Source organism: Pinus tabuliformis, chromosome 2_1 (assembly GCF_031772625.1).
Source record: "Pinus tabuliformis cultivar Carrire ecotype Pingquan chromosome 2_1, CPIR1, whole genome shotgun sequence".
Lineage (NCBI taxonomy): Eukaryota > Viridiplantae > Streptophyta > Pinopsida > Pinales > Pinaceae > Pinus > Pinus tabuliformis.
Window position 1 is genome coordinate 94,180,871 of NC_142299.1, and position 9,869 is coordinate 94,190,739.

Here is a 9,869-nt window from a genome sequence, read left to right on the forward strand (position 1 = left end):
GCTACTGCTCCCCATTTTGTTTTTTTCTTCCTTGTAGACCCAATTTTATTTTTTATTTTTATTTTTTTTATTTAAATAATATTATTATAATATATATATATATATATATATATATATATATATATATATATATATATATATATATATATATATATATATATATAATTTAATTAACTTAATTAATTTAATTGTATCATTATTATCAATAATATGTTAATGTAACAATAGTATCATATGTTATGTGTAATCTTATACAGTGAATAGGTGAACTGTCACAGTGGAGTGACGTAACCTTGTATCTAGTTTTGACTCCCATGTGTTATACTAAGTTCGGTGGTGGAACTACAATGGTGAATAGAGGTAAATTACGGTGAATTGCGATCATGGTGAGGTGGATCATGCCATGACAATTGATGGGAAAAGGAAAAAAAATTTCACAATGTGGACGACGGGAATCGAGCCAGCAAGAATCACACAGTGTACTGAGTTAACTGTTGCATACGGTGCCGTCACAATAGGTATCGAATTCATTAACCATGGCAATGAGAACCGCAGAGAAGTGATGATAGTGAACACGCAGGGTCAAGATAGTGGAAGAGGAATTGGTGTTTTGCAGCGGGGGTCAAGGTGTTGGACAAGACAACGATAACCCATCGGACAACAGATGAGGTAGCGGATGGCTCTGATACTAGTGTAACATAAAATCATTACGAAACTGTAATGTTTGTATGTAGATTTTGTGTTGTGGAGTAAGTAATTATATTGATATAATAATATGAATGATGTTTTACATTATCTCAAACAATGTGCCTAAATAGGCATTTTGTTATGAACCAACTCACAAAAAGATAGAAAAGATAGATCAATGACTTCAAAAGCAGCCTCTTCGAGGGGGCAACACCCTTTACATTACACAAATGAACAATTCTTGGATGATACAAATGACTAAACCTCCTTTCTATATATAGGATTCTATGGAGTCACAATATAATCAAAGCTGACATAACAATAATAATATAAGGGCACAACAATAACAATAGTAGGCTTCTATGGGGCACACTAATAACAATATGGGGACAATAGGGGCACAATAATAACAATAAGGGCTACAATGACAATAGTAATGGGGAAATCACTATTATTATAGGGACTTAACATGCCCCTCTCCTTCAAAAAAGTGTTGTCCTCAACGCTTGAGTAGTTCTAGATGCTTCTGTATAAAATTCTCATCCTCCCATGTGGAATCTTCAGCAGGTAAGTTCTTCCACTTGATGAGATACTCTGAAATTAATTGATTTCGTAGTTTTCAAGTTCTTATTTTCGTGACTGCTTAAGGTTCCAATATGATTTTTCCTTCCTCGTCAAGTTTTGGCAATATTGTTTGAACTGGGAGCTTGTGACCTATAACCTTATTTAAACATGAAACATGGAAAATTGGGTGCACTCGGGAAGCTACAGGAAGCTCCAATTTTTATGCCATAGTACCAATCTTTTGAAACACCTTGTATGGACCATAATACTTTGGTGATAATTTATTATCCTTCTTATCTTTCTTGAGGGATTTTTGTTTATATGGTTGTAGTCGTAGGAATACCCAGTCACCTACATGAAAACTTATTTCGTTGGGATGTTGATCTACCTATTGTTTCATTCTATTATGTGCCAAAGTGAGGTTATCCTTTAAGAATTAGAGAATTTGTTGTTAATGCTCAATGTGATCTTCCACTGCTTGAACCTTAGAATTTTCTCTTAAATATGATGTGATAGATGGTGGATGATATCCATAAAGTGCCATAAATGTGGTCATTTTTTTTGCAGTATGGAAGGAAGTGTTATGCCACCATTCAACCAGAGGCAACCATTTGACCCATTGTGTTTGTTTATCAAAGACAAAGCAACAAAGATATCCTTCCAAACATTTGTTTACTATCTTAGTTTACCCATCAAATTGAGGATGATAAGATGAGCTATGAGCTAACTGAGTACCGAGACAAGAAAATAATTATGTCCAAAAATTTCCATTGAAAATGGGATCTCTGTTGCTTACAATAATCTTTGGGTTTCCATGTAGCTTTTGAATTGTTTCCGTGAATGCAGTAGAAAATGTACTAGATTTAAATGGATGAGATAATGCAAAAAAGTGTGCATACTTGGTAAGTTTGTCAACTACCACCATGATGAGACTCTTTCCTTCAGACTTGGGTAAACCTGTGATAAAATACATTGAAACCTCCTCCCAACGTTGGCTTGGAATGGATAAAGGTTGTAATAGACCTGGGGTCTTAATTGTTTCAACTTTATTTTGTTGCCAAACCAAACATTCTGCCACAAACTTTTTAATATCTCATTTAAGGCCATCCCAAAAAAAATCCTTCTTAACCCTATGGTAAGTTCTTAAAACTCCTAAGTGCCCTCCTAGGGAGAAGTGTGCAATTCCATAAGAATATTTTGTTTGAGTTGGGAATTTTTACATAGGTATAAACAATCTTTGTACCATAACAAATCATTTTTCTAGCTAAATGTATCAAATGTACTGGGATCTTGTTGTAACTTTTGAATGAGTGCACACACTTCTTCGGCATTCTTCCATTCATCCCTTTCTTTGTTTATCCAATCTAGTTGGATAATATAAATGGCGCAAAGAAATGCTTCCACATCCTCATCCTTTCTTGAGAGTGCATCTTCCACAACATTTTTCTTCCCTTTTCTGTAGATAATTTCAAATTCATAACCCAACATATTTGTAACCCATTTTTGCTACTCTTTTGAGGATAATCTTTGTTCTAAAAAGTATTTAAGACTATCATGATTTGTTTTTACCTTGAAGTGCCTTCCCATTAGGTAGGGTCGCCATTTCTTAAGTGCGTGTATTATTTTCAACATTTCCTTCTCATAAATAGCTTTGTGTAAATATTTTCCTTTGATTGGATGACTTTCAAAAGTAATGGGTCTTTCTTCTTGCATGAAAACAACACCAATTCCATTTCTTGAGGCATCACATTCCACAATAAAGGTTTTTATCAAGTCTGACATAGCTAAGACCAGTGCTTGGAACATTTCCTCTTTAAGATGTTCAAAGGCCTTCGTGCTTCTGGAGTCCATGAAAATGCATTTTTCTTCAATAATGTTGTGAGATCTATTGTTATTCTCCCATAATTCTTAACAAACTTGCGATAATACCCTGTCAACCTGAGAAATCCTCACATATGCTTTATGGATGTGGGGATTTTCCATTCCGTAATGGATTTAATTTTTCTAGGGTCTACCTTAACACCTTCATGAGATACAATATGACCCAGATATTCCACCACTTATACTCCAAAGAAAAATTTTGATATTTTTGCATATTGTTGGGAACAAGATCCCCCAAGGAAAGTTTTGGGGCCTAGAGCCCAGATTTTGGTCAAAAGTTGTAAATCTGATGTAAAGATTCCACACTTTATGGGCACGGGGCACAGAGCGCGTAGCTTGTAAATGAGTCATAGGCTTGTCCGCCCTTGATTTTGTAATCTAATGTCAGCTATAGAGATCTACCCATGGTCCGTGCACCATGGGATTATATAAATAGAGCGAGGCTCTAAGTAGTTAAGACATGTAATGAAGGATGAGGAATTGAGTCATATTTGAAGTGTAAAGTCTAGTTTTGGGTTATAGAGTAGGAGAAGGCTCTGCAGCTGAGTGCGCAGAGGCCTAGTAGTCTGCAGCTGAGTGCGCGGACCCTTGCAGCTAAGTGTGCAAGGTGAGTCAAGTATGTAACCATTGGAGCATTAATAAAGAGAAGTTTCGTATCAATTATGTGTATTTATTTCATGTTTTATGCATTGAGTATATTGGGTATGAATTACATTTCTATTGTTTATATGATGCACGAACATATATGATTGTGTTGATTAAGTTAATGTGAGATAAAGTATCTATTTACACAAAGTTAACTAACATCTATAAGAATATAAGCAAGATACGTTGTGTAATTTGGGGAAACAACATAGATCGCTGCCAGCGCAGCGCGAAAGCATATCAACCCCTGGATAGGGTTCCGCGAAAGGCGATTATAACAGATCGTGAAGGTCTCACAGGTCCGAACAGTGTGCAAGGTAGGCATAGTTGGACTAAATCAACATCTCAAGGGTGCAGAAACTTGGTTCCATCATCCCCCCATACTACTTCGGTTGAGACTTCAGTCTACGCACCACGGGCTAACGCCAAAAGGGCGAGTAGTGTAGGGATTTGTTTGGCTAAATCACTCTGAACCTGAGTCAGGCCTCATCAAGCCAACAAATGGTTCCGTTTTCGGTACCATAATTTGCATAGATATGTCTGATGTTGTATCATTGGAATCCAACTAAGAAGGAAATTGAAGGCTAGTTGGACAGAAGAATTCATGAGTTCACGACATAGGAAAATAGGAATCTGCGACTGTCAAAGGAAGAATGGTTGGCATCTTTCCCTAATGAGTTGTATGACTGGATCGTAAAGCTAGCAGATAGCCAAGGAAGGTGGAAACTTGACGGTCCTATTGTGTAGACCCCAGAATTAGTGCAAATATTGGAAGCATCGAAGGATAAGATCACGCGCGCTGTTGATCATTGGCTCGATCGGATTATAGGAGGATTCATTACTAAGTTCACAATTGACACTTCAGTCAGTTATAGTGAGGTAGAGAAACCCTTTCTCAAAGGACCTCAAGGTAAGTACGTAAATTCTCTCAATACATGGATTAAAATGATATTGTGTGAAAAGAGGGTTATGCAATTACCTTGATGTTCGAGGCTACGGGAAGTGGAAAATCTTTTAGGAACGAAGGAAGTAAGGGACCAAAAAATAGCCCCTTGATCTCACCTCCGCGAGGGGACGAGGAATAGCTCACGAAGATCTCTCCACGAAGTGAGATCCATTTGATAAGGAAAATAATTCTGTGAATACCACCCCCACCCACACTGCCACCAGCTTCACCGCCATCACCTCCATCTTCACCTGTACCACCTCTGCCACCACCACGAATCAATATGGCAAGCACAATAAAGTTTCCTATGTTTAAGGGATTGGGAAATGAGGATCCAGACCAATTTTGGTTCGTTGTAAGAGCCGTATGGGAAGCGTAAGGAGTTACATATGACAATATAAAGAAAGTGACACTGGTTACTGCTCTACAGGATCGCGCCCTAACCTGGTATATTAAGCATTCTAATTATAATTTGAATGCAGGAATCACAGATATCCAAATTGCACTAAATAAGGAATTTAGCAGGCCGAAGTCTGAATCATAGTCGATTATTAAATTCATAGAGATCACAATGCTACCAGGTGAGACTCCTTGAGAGCTGGATCAGAGGCTGAAATGTACGATTCACAAAGCTAATATCAATCTGACGGATGGGTAGCACCGCGAATGGTTTGTAGCGTCGCTAACCACATTTAAGGAGTGCGCTATCGCAACAAAAGCTAACAACGCAAGCAGAGGCCTTAGAGATCACGATGAGGCTGCACGAGACCCCAACGCAGGATCCTAACTTAGGAGTTCAACAGATCCACATGCAACTGAAGAATTTATGCCTTGAGATGCAGAGTCTGAAATAGGACAGGACAGCTTGACCAGAAGCGCACGAAGAGGTGTGGTGCATAAAATGCAAGGGTCAAGGTCATCACAAGGACCACTGCCTGGTGTTCGCAAATTACCTCACGAGAGGAGGACCGATGTCATTAAGGCCGGAAGCATAAGAATGAGCTAGTGCAGTGCCTGCTTTGTGGTGTGTGATTTGTCAAATAGGTGGAAAGCATGCTACGGACAACTACCATTTGTTACAAAAGCACACACAGAATTTGCAACAATTGTTCTACAATTTTTGTAGTTCGGTGGGACACGATGAGCGCACTTGTAGAAGCTATGATTTGATGATGGATAGAACTCCCACCTATAGAGTTTAGGCCGAAACGTGGCCCCTAGACCAGAATGTAGGAGTGGCAAGAGTAGGATTTCAAGGGCGCGAGCAAGGCCGAGGTGGAGGAGGACCTGGAAGAGGTCACAGATAGTTGATATGCTACAATTGCAGAGGGTCAGGACATTATGCACGTGATTGCACAAATATGACACGGTCGTCATGTTTGTATTGCACCTTGCTTGATCATGAGACAGAAGATTTTCCTATGGTGATAGCTAGGATACGTGACAAGGGAGCACTATCGCCTCCCCCAACTCAAAACTTGCAGATGATGAGGTCTGAGCTGCACGAGGAAGACCCAAATGTAAACATTGTACTCTGAAGTGGAATCGCGACTGGAGATGATAAGGGAAAACAGCCAGAAGATAGTACTTGGGTTCGCAAAGTTCCAGTGAAAAAGTGGAGTTTGATTTGGAGCACACTCGGGAAACCTTAATGGAAGCTAAGAAGAGCTTCATTGATGCCTCCACTTTAGGAAGCAAATATAGACTGGAGCCGAAGATGGACCCATCTATGCTCATGACATTCCTGGAAAGATGTATGAAGTTACTGAGCGATAGTAAGGTTGTAAAAGGATTACAGGAACTCATTAACATATGCGCTGGGACCACGCCAGGAGAATCGCGCATATTCCGAAAGATTGGAAAGCATAAGATGAGGACGGGAAGAGAAATGAGGTTAATCACGCAGGTTGGAGAATATGAAATGGGCTAAGTTATTCTGGATTTAGGATCAGACATGAATGTTATACCGAAGTGGAAATGGGAGTGAATGGGGAGACCTATGCTGCAGTGGTCTCCTATTCAGCTACAAATGACGAACCAACAGAAAATAATACCCATGGGGAGATTGTAGGGAATCAGTGTGGATATTGAGTGAGCGAGCACGTTAGCAGACTTTGAAGTGATAGATATTGTTGATGACAGCAATCTCTATCTCGCACTGTTAGGAATTGATTGGGCCACTGACATGAACGAGGTGATTAATCTGAAGAAGCGCAAGATGATTTTTGAGAAGAAGTCTCTACGTGTAGTTATACCCCTGGACCCTGCTGACGGATCACGCTATACAGAGCCGGTGCGTGACTATGAAAGTGATGATGATTTGGATTGCATCTACAAGATAATTGCGCGAGAGCAAGACTGGGTGAATCCCACTACAGATGGGCGGATTTCATGGGAGCGTGAGAACTCCTGTACTTCGAATTCTAATGAAGTGATAGAGCGATGGCAGAATCGGTTACACGAAGTAACCATGCTGAACTGTAATATGATGACAAGATCATTGTGCTGCATATCGATAGAAGTAAGAGATCTACCTATTTATGATGGGTTAAGTGAGGTAGATACCTTCTTGGATAAATTTGAAAGGGAAGTGTTGGAAAAGCAACGTTTCTAGGCCTTGAATTGGGTATAGCACGCTACACCTGCGAGGTGGTGGGGTACACACAAAGGGAGCTTTGACGACTGGCGCGAATGTAGGAGAATGATGCACACATGATTTGGGAAGCCTAGGGTGTAATTGATAGACAAGTACAATGGGCAGGATGATCTGTGCACGCATCTAGTTAAGTGGATGCAGGCCTATGGGGAAAAGCCACAACCTGGGTGGGTGCACCTGTTTTTTCATACCCTAGATGTTATACCAATGAACTGGTATATAAAAATAGAGCTCTACCATGGGATAGGTGAATGGGATGTTCTGTGCGAAGGGTTCGTGGTGACCTTCAATTTTGAGGATGGGCGGGGTAGTATTGATGAAGTGCCACAAGAGGTAAAAGCAGTCATCTTTAGGATACCACAGGAGCCGATAGAGTCGATTCACCCTAAATGGGCTGCTTAGTGTTGAAAATAGAAAAAAGAAATGTTAAAATTAGAAATGCTATAAATAGCATTTCAGGTACTAGTGTTGAAAATAGCAACAAGGAATGATAAAATAGAAATTCTAAAAATAGCATTGCTATAAATAGCATTTCAGGATATATTCCAATTTTAACTAGTCCCTGAATTAAAATTAACAATTAAAATTTGAATTTGGTCTTAGCAGTTGTTTGAAAAATAATCAATTAATTAATCTTGATTTAATTAGTTGGAGAAAATCAAACATGAAGTCTTTGTGAAGACATGCAACAGTTATCCCTTTGATTGAGGAAGTTATTCCTTAATTAAGGAGATAAGGATGAGTTGTATTTGAGTTGTAATTAGTTAGCTCAGTTAACTAAGTTAAGTCCAGTTAAATTAGCTCCAAACTGTTTATGGAACTAATTGTGAGTTCAGTCAGTTAATGCATGCATGTATGCAACTAGTGTTCTCCAGATAACTGAATATTATCTCATAAATAACTCATGCATGTCAGTTCAGAGAAAGACCTAGTTGAGATTAAAGATAGGGACATTGTACTATCAGTTGCAGGAATTTTCCTATAAAGGAAACTCATCCATGCAGAAGGAATTCACTCCTTCAGGATTGCGTAGTTATTTCAGAGGTCAGACCAGTGTGTGAGGGATTATTACACATAGGTGGTAGCTTAAGGACCTAGGAGAAACTGTGCAAGGAAATAGGAGGCTTGGAGGACTGAAGGAAAGCATATGTATTGTCTATTCTATCTATGAGCAATAGTGAGGGATTGTACTGAGAGCTGGATAGCTTGTGAGCTAAATCTTTGTGTAATCCTAAGATATTTCCACTTGTATGATAATATAGATAGCAGGGTTTTTAGCTGAGGCTTTCCCCAGAGTATTCTTTTGTGTTTCATGTGTGACTGAATTTTCTTCTCTGTTATATTTGTTCTATTTGATCTTGCTCAAAATTGATTAAGCTTCTGCAAGTTTGATTGTAGTAGTAGATTAAGTATTTTGATTTAGTACATTGCATAATCAGTTTAATCTACAGTGAAATTTCTACACTTAGTTAAGTTGTGCGCTGGCGTGTTATAATGTAATTGCTGAGGAATAGGATGAAGGTCCATGGAAAATTAATATTCTAGAGACAGAAGGCCAACGCGAGGTTCAAGGACCACAAATTGATAACCCTGACATAACCGCGCCAGTGAAGACTAAGCAGGTGAATATTGGTACAGAGACAGAACCTAAATTTGGGAAGATTGGGGACTACTGGGATGATGCAACGGTGGATAAGGTCATTGAATTACTCCACGAATATCAGGACTTATTCCCAACCAAGTTTGTGGATTTAAAGGGAATAATCAAGGATTTAGGGTTAATGAGGATCATGTTAAAACCTGACACGAAGCCAATTAAGCAGAGGCCATATCTCTTAAACCCAAAATACAAGGAAAAGGTTCACGTAGAATTAGACAAGATGCTCGTGGCGGGCATCATTGAGCTTGTGGAGGAATCCGATTGGGTAAGCCTAATGGTGGTACAACAGAAGAAGCAGAAGGAAGAAATAAGAATATGCATGGATATTAGAAAGTTGAATGACATGTTTGTACATGATCCATTCCCAACTTCGTTCACAGATGAGGTGTTGGACAATGTAGACGGTCAGGAAGAATATTCTTTCACTGATGGGTTCTCAAGGTACCACCAGATTAGAATCGTGCCGGAGGATAGGAGAAAGACAACCTTTGTGATTGAGTGAGGTTGCTTTCAGTATACTGTCATGCCATTTCGATTGAATAATGCCCTACTATCTTTTCGCACGTGGTTGTTGCGACATTTAGGGAATATATTCATAAGTTCTTGGAGGTCTATTTTGATGACTGGACTATATTTGGGCTAGTTTAGTGCCATGTAGCGAACTTACGCTTGACGTTGGATACATGCCAAAGATACCAAATCACACTCAACCTCAAGAAGTGTATGTTCCTTATTCCTTTTGGGAACCTGTTGGGGCATCTAGTTTGTAAACAAGGGCTAATGGTAGACCCCGTGAAAATCGGGGTGATTCTGTTGAAAGCACTGCACAG